The sequence below is a fragment of the Sinocyclocheilus rhinocerous genome, unplaced genomic scaffold, assembly GCF_001515625.1.
Source record: "Sinocyclocheilus rhinocerous isolate Xijiao unplaced genomic scaffold, SAMN03320098_v1.1 scaffold2032, whole genome shotgun sequence".
NCBI lineage: Eukaryota > Metazoa > Chordata > Actinopteri > Cypriniformes > Cyprinidae > Sinocyclocheilus > Sinocyclocheilus rhinocerous.
This window is the reverse complement of record NW_015634013.1, coordinates 113,557-126,941: the sequence shown is the minus strand read 5'-3', so window position 1 is coordinate 126,941 and position 13,385 is coordinate 113,557. Positions and strand designations below refer to the sequence as shown.

Below are 13,385 nucleotides of genomic sequence, written 5' to 3'. Positions count from 1 at the left end.
TGTTTGGGGTCTGTAAGAGACTACATTTATTTGATCAAAAATACATTAAAGGCAGTAATATTGTAAAATATTTTTACTGATTGCTATTTTAATATATTTTGAAATGTAATTTAATTCTGTTAAAATGTTAAAATTGAAATTTCAGCATATGATACTTCAGAAATCATTCTAATATGCTAATATACATTCTAGGCTAATATATAGTATATATTATAAACTCTAATATATTTGGTGCTCAAGAAACATTTTTTTATTATTATCTATGTTGATGTCAACAATTCTGTGTTTTTCTGTCAATATGGGGTGCTGTGTGTACATTAATGAGGAAAAAAAATTAACTTAAATGATTTTAGCAAATGGCTGCAATATAACAAAGAGTGAAAAATTTAAGGGGGTCTGAATACTTTCTGTATCCACTGTATATACTGGATATAGGATTCACAGCATCTATGTGAAATGTATTTTTAAACATTATTAAAGTCTTTACTGTTGCTTTTGATCAATTTAAGGCATCTTTGCTGAATAAAATGATTAATTTCTCATGTATAGACACTACTGTGTATTATGATGTTACGTGCACCTCACATTTGACTTATGAACAAAAATATTTAAATTATTAAAATACATTTCTTATATTTAAAGCATTTAGATGTTAAGCATACGGTTTAGAAATGAGTGATACAATAAATAAAAAAACACAATTAAACCCAACACAAGTTAATATTGATTAAAAAAAAAGTGAGCTTCGAGTCTACATCTGAAGATTAATTAAAACATGATTTTGATTCGATTTCAAACCACCCGGAAATGTAGCACTAACATTTTTTGCTCTTCAGACTACAAAATCTAACCAGTTTAGTGTTAAACATGCCAAAAAATCTAATTTGTACAGTCTGTGTGAACAACGCCCCAGATTCCTTTACACTCTCTGATTCACACACACTCACACAAGGATCATTCAGAATAATGAGGTCATAATATAATTTCAGTAGCTAAAAGCTACTTCTTAAAGTCAATACTGGCCTACAAAACAGCCAGCCTTGCTCTGCTAATGAAGAAAACAGACTCAAATCAGGATACATGGCATGCAATATAAGCGACTGCTTCTTACCTGAGGCACACCGAGCCAGTCGTCGGCTTGTTGCATGGCTTCTCTTGCATTCTCCACTGGCTGACTCGGGTCCCATGTCTCCCAGTCCGGACACAGGCCTTAGATGAAGACACAGACAGAGTTTGATGCAAACAAGTTAGTCAACTCTTGATAAAACCATGAGAAACATTTTCTAAATCAGAACTGCTACTGTATAGGTCTAAAATGCACTCTTACTTTAAATGATCTTGCATATTGCATTATACACGTAGATGAATACAAAAGAGCCAGAACTGAGCTTTATCTTGGGCTGCAGACCCACTGTTCCACAGCGAGGATCTATTAATCCATGTTCTTTAGTTCAACTTGACCTTAAATGCTCTCAAATGAGCAGTTTCCCGTCAGTTCACCCTTTTTTCCAACCTTTAATAAGCGCGGTCAGGCTCGTAGCACCGAGCGCTTCCCTGAAGCAAACACACACCAGTGCCGTCTGGAGTAAAACTGTTATTATATGCTGGATTACACTCAAAGAGCAAGAGGTGTTTAGTTCAAATGGAACCAGAGAGCCTTGAAACCACAAGACTCCTCAATGACTGCCAAAACGTTAATATCAGATCTAGGATTGTTTTCCAAGATTCTCCAGCACAGCGGCCCCATACTTGGATTGGACAGTTAGTATCTGTAACAGGCCCCATTCTACTGCTAACACTGATAAACCTTTAATTTTAGGTTTTTAATGCATTAAAACTTGCCAAGAGTGGTATTTACAGTTCCCGGCAGATCCAAGATGGTGGTAGGAGAGTAACATAACCACCATTAATAGCGGAAAACAAATTAGGTGGAGGAAACGACAGGGGAGGTAAACAAAGTGTGAATGTGGCACAGTCTGTACGCAGTTATTTTTTGAGGAAAATCATAGTTTAAAAAGTTTGAGACTTCTCAAGTACAGTTCACTTTCCATTAATAACTCATAAAACGTAAATCAAATGAGAAAAATGTCTCATACAATATGAAATCGATCACAAATTGATCACAACTTATTACAATAAAAATATAGCTGATGTTTAGATTTAGAAGGACTTGATTATTCTTTCTGTGCAAGTCAATGGAAGATTATAAAAACTTAGTTTTTCTAAAAATTTATTCAAATAAAATGTGAATAAAGAGAAGTAGGCACATGTCAACACATAGGCACTGAAATACTGGAATAAATACTTCATCTAACTTTTCTGGCTTCACTCCTGCTAAGAGATGCTTTTCCACACATGCACACGGGGAAAAATATAATGAAGTGCATGTTGGCAGGAAATGCATAAAGCAGCATGTGTTTTCACTTAAGCATGTTTGCTGTCTTAGCTTCTGACACTTTCCATTCAGTTACAGCAGAGACCAGGGGCTCATTAGCAGCTAGCGAACAAACTCACACACACCTGAAACATGCAAAGATATTGCATCTTTCAGCTCTCACGATGCTTCTCAGGGTCACAATGTCAACCCTACATTTTTAATTTGAAGACAGTGGTTGTGTTTTATGGCAGTGCCATTCAGTTTCTCAGCATTGGAGGAAAAATACAGCAGTGAAGCCATCTGAGGAGTGCTATTGTTTTATCCAATTGTTTTTCATGTACCACCCCTTGCTGGACTCGACCCAACTAACTTCTAGTTAGCAGCCCTTTCAGTCAGTACCTAAACCACTTCTACTGATGAATCATTTTTAAAGATCTCAATATTACAAGCTGTTTTTGACACCAGTCAAATCCCAGTCCTGCACTTGAAATAATATTGAATGTTAAAGCAGTGCATTTAGTTGTGGCCCAGTGTGTTTGGGTGTGAAATGAACCCTAAAATGAGAGTGTACAGCTGCCTTCCACCCACTGCCACATTTACACCTGTGCTCTTTACTAAAGTCGACAAAAGGACAATGAAACTGCTGTTTGTGTTTGTCAAACATGCTGAACTCTTTTAAAAACACCTCTAAACGACTTGGAAGATGGAAACATTTCAACATAAGCTAATGTAATTCATAAATGTTTAAACGAAAGACAAATCGAGGCATTTAGTACTAATTCTACTTTCTAAATGCATGCTATTTGTCTTATTGTGAACGATTGATCCAAGTTTCATCACATCAAAACACGTAAGAAAAAGTAGGACACATTCCTTGATCAACTCTATCACTCTATCCATTAGGTATCCCTAATATTAGAAGAACATTATTGTTGCTCAAGCTTAGCACTAACTCTAACTTCTGATTATTTGCTTGGAATGTTGTAACAAGTTTGTTGATCCAAGAGCATGTTCTAGAAAACCTCTCCTACTCATTTCCCAAAGGATTTATGGCCAAGTCCTGAGAACATTCACAATGCCAGAATGGCAGCTTTGATTACAGAGTTGACAAGGATGGACATGCACACTTTCAAATGGACTTGACCTGTCCATTAAACCCCCTCTGAACTGCACGGGGTTCTGGATTTTCCACTAGTGTAAGTCCAAACCGATCCAGAAGTATTCGATTCATGAATCATGTTTTGGAAAGCAGTGATCACTTGTTTTGAGGTCGCCAATTGTTCCCTTCTTCTCTTGGCTCTGGTCTTTCCACAGTGAGATCATATGCTGTAATTATCAAACCAGCTTCCCCATCTCCTAAGGCAAAGCAGATTCTGCATGACTCTTAACATCTCCCTGATGAGTATTACTGGTCCCTCAATCTAATTAATGAAGATAGTTTTCCATGTAAGACCAAACGTGATTAATGACACATTTGTCGCCAAGTGGTCATAAACCACAGATTTCTGCTCACCAGGTGCGCAATTATCCACCAGTGCACCGAGGGCTTTGCCATCTCTCCAGTCCCTGTGGAAGTTGTTGATGGGCAGCTGGGGGACCTTGTTCTGGATCCAGCCCAGAAGGCGCTGTTTGGGCGTCAGCTTCCTGGCATCTTCATCGTCCTCATCCTCCCACATGGGCATGGAAATAGAGTAGTGCAGAATAAGGGTCCATATCAGCCCCAGGATCAGTTTTAGGTTGCCGTCCACTATAGCTTTACTATCTGTAATGAGAAAGAGAAAAACTTAAATGTATTATTCCACACATGAGCGCTGAAACACCTTTTGTGGAGATACAGGGAATCATAAAAAGACAATGAGCAGAGAACCATATTGTTTTTGAGACTATTTTAGATCTGAGAGTTTCAATGCTTGGCGTAGGAAACCATTAAACATTCTGAGGTTGGTTTTTATTACTCCTGTGGTGCTACTGTGAACACATATTAGTTTAGGGTGAAGTTCAGAAGCTCAGGGTGAACTGAAGGGGGATCGGTCATGTCAACACGCACCAGAAAAAAAAACGTGTTCAGGCCAAATATGAGCTTAGGGATTTTTTTTTCTCATTTTGTCTCTCATAGTTGAGGTATACCTATGATGAAAATTACAGGCCTCTCTCATCTTTTTAAGTGGGAGAACTTGCACAATTGGTGGCTGACTAAATACTTTTTTGCCCCACTGTACCTTGTCTGAAATAATGACAACACCTGTGTTTATTTTTCAGATGTCCTCCCTAGCATTACGTGTTGTTCTTGAGCCACGATCGTGCCATTTTTTGTTTATCCATAGAGATTCGCAGCGCACTGTTTGTTCTGCTCGCCTGCTGTGTTGATAGCTTTCACAGGTTTAGATGTGCACAAATAAAACAGCAAGGACAAACTCTCTCAACATGGATCTTACGGCTTACTAATGAACACACAAACGTAGACTATGATCCATGTAGTATACTTGAATTCACTCAAACTATACTTTCACATAGGGTACATATTTGTGTCCCATTACTATCCAATTACAATGTAGTAAAGACACAAATCCCATGTTCTTCTGAGAGATAGCTTATAAAAGTTATGCATCTAATACAAAACTAAAATAGCATGTAAAAAAAATTTAAAATAACTAAATAAATAATAATAAAATAAACTGATCATTTAATTATATTAATCAAATATATTATTAATTACAAATAATAACTAGTGACAAATATAACACAAATTGAGGTATTAAACTGTGTTTAGAAATATACTATTTGGTCCAAATGTGATGGTGCAAACCTAATATAAATACCAAAAAATAAAAATAAACGTTCAAGCCCTATTTTATACTCGGTTATTCACAGAAAGTGTTTTTACTCATTACCTTTACCCAAATCTTTCCTTACACTGCTCTGCTACAGTCAAAAGACTCTGGACTACAGTGTGGAATATGAATTAAGATGGACACTACTAAGCCACTGACTGAATGCCAAAGGCTGATGTCATTTAACCCTGGATCTCTGGAATGAGGTCAGTTTAAATAAAACACACACACAGATGAAACTTAATCGGGACGCTGGCTGAATCTGACTACACTTTGCTTCAACCCCCAGCGGAGCTGTCTGCACTAAACACTGCAATGTACGCAGCGGTCTGGGGGTAATCCAATATCTCCAATCAAATAATACTGCCAGTTTCTGTTTTTCTCTCTCATTCTTGCCTTGCTCTAATCAAACAAGTTCCAGATCAAATTCTTCACTGCTCTTTGATATATTACTTTTGAGATTTTCTCATACGTTTGGCGAGGACCGCGTGTTACGCTCACTGTGGCCCCCTCTCAAGAACAGGGTTTAATGTTTTTGGGTTCCTAGGCGCTCTAGATGCTTAGAGAGGAATGCATCCAGACATTTATGTGCACTCTGCATCAATGCCAAGCCCAACAGAAACAGACAAGGAGAAAATATTTGGCAATGTTCTTGATATGTGCCGTTAAGAAAGTATAGAAAGAGAGAATGAGAGTACGATAAAGAGCGAAGAACGGAAAAGTACAGTATTACTATTTCTCTTCCTTATTAATGCATAATATTTTGCATACATATATATTCTGAAGGGCAATGAAATATGAAACAAAATAAGAAAAACTTGCACATCTCCAACATGTTCAAAAGTTTTCACCCCCCGTTTTTTTAATGCACTGTGTTTTCTTCTTGCGCATCAGGGACTGTTTGAATCTTTTGTAATAGTTGCGTTTGAGTCCCTCAGTTGTCGTCACTGTGAAAAAATGGATCTCAGAATCATACGGTCTCTGCTAGAAAGGGTTTAAATATGCAAAAGATGCTGGAAAACCAAGGAATTTGTGGGACCTGGATGATTTTTCTGAAGAACAGTGGGCTCTTTAACTGTCCAGGACAAACAAGAGACTCATGAACAACCATCCCACCAAAAAAAATAAAATAAAATTGTAGATCATGTTTCATGTAGATCAAGCGTATCTAAACTTTTGAATGGTAATTTTTTATAAATTCAGCTATTATTTTGAATGTGGACTATATGTAAATATCTTATTTAGGACAGTTCTAAATAAAAAATAAATAACATGCATTTTGTATGTGTATCTCAGGTTATTTTCCTCCATTTATGTACATTGTTTGCACTGTTTTTGTTTAATAATATTTTCTTTGTAATGTAGAATTATTTACCATGCCAAAAAAGCTGAAAATAGAGGAAGAAAAAGAAGTCAAGAGAGGGATGAGTGAGTGTATGTAATATGTATCTGAAAATGATCAGGTACAGACAGATATCAGACAGCAAGCACACAAAGACACATCTCAGCTGTTCAACACTCATATCACCACTATCAAATATTAATAAACAGGTGTGTGTCGGCTGTTTGCCTCAGGGGATCTAGATCCTCATCTGACAATATACAATATACATACAAAATAAAAGGTCTCAGTATAAATATCAAATATGACAGAGTAGGTGCACTCATACACTGAGCAAGCGCAAACAGCTATTTGATCTAGGCTACTTTTCCTAAAAGCTCCTTATAAGACAAAGAATTTTCAGATTTGCATCTAAGAGAGTGGAGTGGTTTTAATTCTCAATGCATTGCATGTCTTTAATTCTTCAAACCACCCTGGGAAAACCCAGCAATGTGCACCCCTGCAAAACACAAACTTCTGAAGATAAAACACATTGCCCAACACACAGCACCATCGAAGCAGCTGGATTCAAACACACTTAATGAAAGACATCAGAACTAAGTGTTTCCTTCCGACAACATACAGTGCCGTGGCTGCAAACGAAGCCTTTATGAGGAACGGCTGATGACATGGGCCAGGAATTCCAGCCTGCTAGGGTACAGCACCACCACATAATGGGCAGGAAAACAAATATGGGATCAGAGCCTGGGAAAAGACCATTTAGGACAGTTAGAAAGGAAAGGATAGCTTATGGAGAGTGGGGGTAATTCAGAGAACAAGCAGAAGTGTTTTCTCATTTGTCTCACTCCAAAATGAGGTGACAGATTGTTGGCCCATTCCATGTCTCTCCACATTTTGTGAATTAATAATCACAATACTGTATATGGCTATGAAGGGAAAATGTCACCAAAATGTATAAAAATGTTTAGATCGCTTTTAATAACTAGATCAAATTAGATCACTTTATTAACTAGATAACTAAATTAAAACTAGGCAGTCAGCGTTGTTATTGTTAACTAAACTAAAACTATAAACTAAAACTATATAAAAAAATTTTTTTTTAAATGTTAGATGAAAAAACGAAAAAAATAAAAAATAAAAAAAAGCGAAAATTTGAACTGTTGCCTTGGCAACTAACTGCAATAAAATAAGTTTAGGTTGAAGTACCAAATTACTAAAACTGAAATAAAAATGAAATGAATTATAGCTAAGAATATGAATTAAGGCTTTATAAATAAATGTAAGCACATAACAAAAATTACCAAAACAAACTAAGATTTAAATGAAAACAAAATATAAAAACAAAAGCTAATTCAAAATATGAATAAATACTATAATAGTATATAAATAATAAAAAAATAACTGCATAACTAAATAACTACAACATTTTCTTAAAAAATAATGAAATAATAAATTATGCTTGCTTTAGCATATCTCATAATAAGTATGAGAAACAGCTTCAAAAGCTCAATCTGCTGCGTGAACGCAGCATATCTCTGGTTCTGTGAGTAATGAGACACTTTCCTAACCCTGATTAAAGCCAGTCTGGATCATTCACATCCTCCCTCCGCTGAACCACACCAACAAGACGAGATAAAAATAATGAAACAGATGCTGGAAACATTTTATAAGCCACTGTTGGCAAAAGCTATAGGAGAAAACACATGTAATGGTGTTACTGCAGCGCGTACAGATGCATTCATCTTGAATCCAGCTGTTGGTGATTGCTGCTCTTTTCAGCTAAAAGCAATTGCTTCATTTCACTGATGAACAGCATATTATCATTGTTTGGAAGTTCTTCAAAGGAGGGAATTCACTAAGAATGGACTGCGCTGGCTGATAGGGCTATTTGCATGCAGTGCGTGCATTGTTTTAGCAACCAATTCAGTAAGGGAATTATGAAACGCTGCAATCACGATGACAAATTTGTGCTGAATGCAATTTTCATGATGTGATTTCTAGGGATGCACCGGTCAGTTGCATTATCATCAACATACAGCGAATTACACAAAACACTTATTACAACTAACAGTAAACAAATATATACAGATCTCATGCCTTTTCGGGGGGTGCTTAATAAACTGACAAACTTTAAATCCGAAGAACTGCGTGCTTTCATTGCCCATATAGCTCCGTAGACTAGAAAACCCGTCAAAATAAGAGTCTCGCCTTAGTAAAGGAGATCTGGACATATTTAAACTTACAAAAAAATTTAAAATGTATACAAAAACAAATTAGAAGATTAAACATAATGAAGTCTGTTACAATAAAGAAGGATTAATATGTATTTAATTTATACAGTGAAGTGCTTTTTTACATTTGTTTACTTTATTTCTGTACCTGAAAACTGTTAAACCTGTATCGGCCGCCGATATTTATCGGCCGATTTTTCCTCAATTTACAACCATTGGCATATCGGCTATATAAGGAAAAAGGCCGATATAACAAACCGATGATTTATTAATTAACTGCGTGAAGGCACTGAGCTGTATAATGTCTGTTGCATAGTCCTAGAGCTTCTGTCTGCACTTTAATGCTAATCAAATAACAAAAAAAAACATGATTAAAATACTATCTATTTTGATGCCAAAATTTCAAATTAGAGAGGAAGTGAAAAATATCGGTATCGGTATCGAAATCGGCCAATAAGTATTTGTTAAAATCGGTATTGGTATCGGCCCCAACAAATCATATCGGTGCATCCCTGGTGATTTCCCATCTTGCAGGTTAATTTTGAGTGCAAAGAAATGCCGTTTGCAGCAGACAATTTGTGACTGTCTTTAATTCTTTAAAGTGGAAATATAAAAACAAAAGCTAATACATAATGTTAATAAATATTACAATAATATATCATTAATACTAAAATAAGGCTGCTAGTGTTTAAATATTTTCAAATATTGTTCACTTATTTAGTTTGCACTTAAAATGACAATACAGCAATACACCAGCACAGTTAACGCTGTGATTAATTGTTAAATTGGATAAAGTTGAGTGATTGTTTAGTGAATTTGCCCCTGATGGTTTTAAAAAGACTTATTCTTTCATTGCGTGCAAATGGCAAAATATTAAAGGAAAGCAGATCCATAAAACAGATCCTCTCTAAAAACTCTAAACACTATAAATTGGAATTTTCTTGGCAAATTCTGAAAACAACTTAATGTTTTCTGTTTTGTACTGATTGTGTTCAATCCTGCCATCTTTGTTATCCAATTTGTTTATATCATTTGTTTATACATATTTACGGTTTATACAATTTCTAATAAGGTCATTCTGTGTTGCCCTTTGAATTATTTGAACATCGACCAGTGACGCCATCAGAAATTTCTACAGCTTAGATGCATCAGGTGATTGTCGGCTGTTGCTTGGGGTGACCAAACAAACATCGCAGTCTCCCTGGAGGAGATAGAAAGTTTGCCATGGTCACTAGGACAGAAGAGACAGAGACAATGGCCTCTGTGTGAAAGAGACATTCTGCCTCAGGAAATATGCAACCTACACCCACAAACACACACACACACACACACACACATTGCATCAAGAGGGAATGTATAATAAATGAGGCTCTTTTGTTTCACAAACTGTGAAAGACAAACTAATCAAAATAGAATAATCAAGAGAAAACACAATCGAAAGAGAGCTGTATAAATAAATGGAAAAAAATATGTATGCACGGAGCAAACGGTAATTAAAGGTTCAAAGGCAAAAAATGCAGTCATCATTTTCCTATTATTCCCTTAAAGCCATAAAACACAATGCAGCATGGCTGTACAGTACAATAAAATAAAACACTGTTTCAACACACACATACACACAGTAACAAAGTGAAAGTCCTGGAGGACTTGAAAGGACAGATAATGCAACAAAGCACATGACATCAATATCAAAGTTGAGATCTGAGTTATAAACACTACTCATAGGAGTAATAGGAGCAATTCTGAGAACAAAAATCTGAATTGGGAGATAAAAAGTCGCAATTACCTTTTTTTTTTTTATCTTGATTCAGTGCGGGAACAGGCTTCCATAGAAATTGCTAGTAAATTTCACAAATTATTACAAAGAAATAGCATGCATACACATTAAATTAAATGTAGGATTTTTAAGTAAAAAGACTGAAATAGTATTTTCTTGTAAAACGTACTCTAATAATCTTAGAGGATCCATTGGTGAGCAAATCATACATCTTGGATGACCTGAAGGTGAACTTTTTGGATGAACTATTCCTTTAAAAACTAAAAAAGTGAATTCATATCAACTGGAACCTCTTGTTGTCAACAAAAAGTATATCTTGTTTAAAGACCACCCTTTTGAGCTAAAGCTGACAATTGCGCAAACATACATTAAATAGTGTCTTGACACAAAAGGCTTGGCTCCAAACGTGTGGGGTTTCATCTGAGTTCTGTATTCTAGTCAGCTGGCGTGTTCATGGTCTGTTTGAAGAGAGAGAGAGAGAGAGCAGGGATTCCCCCAGTAGCTGTGGAAAGATAACATTCCTGTTATCTGATTTTCTCCAAGAGTCGCACACAAAACACAGAGCAGCCTAAAGTCACATCCTGAAACTGTGGACATTCCAAATATTCAGATGACATTATGTTAGCGTGTGTCCATTGTCAAAGAGGTCAAGTTCATGGTTCTCTGGACAGGCCGGAAAATATAATTCCATTACTGTGTCTCTCCAAGAGGCAAAGATAGGAAAGGAGGAAAAGAGAGGGGGGGATGAAGACATCATGGACACATGCCATCAACACTCACATTTTCCACAGGATCTTCAAAGAACAATGTAAGACAAGCCCAAAGGCAAAGTACCAAGACTGACTTTCAGCACATGCACAGCACATTAACTACTCACGCCAAGAAAAAACTGTCATACATGCACTCTGAAAAAGCATATTGAGACACTAATCAGCTGTTTCAAAGCATCACTAAGGGATTCAAAGTTTTTGGATTGGCTACTATATTTAATGTGAATGTACTGAAATTTCTTACTTGTCACTAATTAAAAGAAAATGTTTAATTTTTTTAGTGAACTAATGTTTATGCCAGAGTTAATATAGCTACTGTCTCTTTCGGAGTGACATTCAACAATAATCTGATCTACAATATAATATAATATAATATAATATAATATAATATAATATAATATAATATAATATAATATAATATAATATAATATAATATAATATAATATAATATAATATAATTTATATATTATTAAAATTTATAATAACGTCAGCGCCGATAGCCTTGTGGTTAGTGCGTCGACATATAGCACAACTGTGCTCACAGCGACCAGAGTTCGATCCCCGCCTCAAGGTACTTTGCTGATCCCGCTCCCCTCTTTCCACCCAATACTTTCCTGTCATCTCTCCACTGTCCTCTCAAAATAAAAAGCCCATAAATATAACTTAAAATTTTTTTTTAATAACTGTTTTCTATTTTAATATATTTTAAAATGTAGTTTATTCCTGCGATTGTAAAGCTGAATTTTTTTAGCATCATTACTCCAGTCTTCAGTGTCACATGATCCCTCAGAAATAATTTTTATATGTTGAGCTGGTGAAAGTGGAATCATTTCAAAATATGAAAGTATCAAAAAGTTATAGAAGTTTCAATTTACTGTAAAGAAAATGTACAGTACCAATTTTATTATTTTATATCAAATAAATGTTTGACAAAATATTTTTGAATCTAAAATTGCTATAAAATTAAAGCCTTATGTCTAAATAAGTTATGTTCCAAATTTGAAGTTGATATAAAAAAAATTGAGGTTCTTGCGAATTTTATTTAGGGCGTTATACTACACACGCCTCAAGGTACTTTGCTGATCCCGCTCCCCTCTTTCCACCCAATACTTTCCTGTCATCTCTCCACTGTCCTCTCAAAATAAAAAGCCCATAAATATAACTTAAAATTTTTTTTTAATAACTGTTTTCTATTTTAATATATTTTAAAATGTAGTTTATTCCTGCGATTGTAAAGCTGAATTTTTTTAGCATCATTACTCCAGTCTTCAGTGTCACATGATCCCTCAGAAATAATTTTTATATGTTGAGCTGGTGAAAGTGGAATCATTTCAAAATATGAAAGTATCAAAAAGTTATAGAAGTTTCAATTTACTGTAAAGAAAATGTACAGTACCAATTTTATTATTTTATATCAAATAAATGTTTGACAAAATATTTTTGAATCTAAAATTGCTATAAAATTAAAGCCTTATGTCTAAATAAGTTATGTTCCAAATTTGAAGTTGATATAAAAAAAATTGAGGTTCTTGCGAATTTTATTTAGGGCGTTATACTACACACTAGTGCTGTGTTCGATACATCGATACGACGATGTTTCGTCACAGAGATTTGACGATACGAGTATCGATACAGCTGGCCCTGTATCGATATTGTGGCACGTGCGCTGCAGTGGACCGTGCTTAATTTGAATACAAGAACACCGTTTAAAACGGAGTAGAAAAGTGCAAGGTTTCTAAAAAATAATGAATAGAGCATAATTTATAGGCTACAACGAGGTTTAATCTGGCCGCAGAGGAACACAACCGGGTTTCCTGATATAAAGAAACGTAATCCCCGAAACAGAGCTTCCCACTTGCGCAATACGGAAATATCTGGTAAGTGTGCTACTTATTTTTGTCAACCTGGCAACCATTAAGCTCTCTCTCCACTGTGTTTAAACGCGCTTGCTTTCTGAAAACCCCAGTTAGCTTGCAGTTTAGCGATCTCCACTTCAATATTCTATTATCAAAAAAGCGTCATTTATCAAGTGTTCATTTATGAGAGAGAGAGAGAGA

General features: G+C 35.5%; 1 long non-coding RNA gene across 1 annotated transcript in view; it reads right to left on the bottom strand.

Annotated features, from left to right (window-relative positions):
* Positions 1 to 826: 826 nt before the first annotated feature.
* LOC107744997 (uncharacterized) overlaps positions 827 to 13,385 on the bottom strand; it is a 17,461-nt gene continuing 4,902 nt past the window's right edge. Inside the window, exons 2-3 of the long non-coding RNA XR_001640551.1 lie at positions 4,793 to 4,795; positions 827 to 837 (exon numbers count right to left, since the gene is read on the bottom strand). This is a non-coding gene — a long non-coding RNA (uncharacterized LOC107744997). The remainder of the gene's footprint in view (positions 838 to 4,792; positions 4,796 to 13,385) is intronic.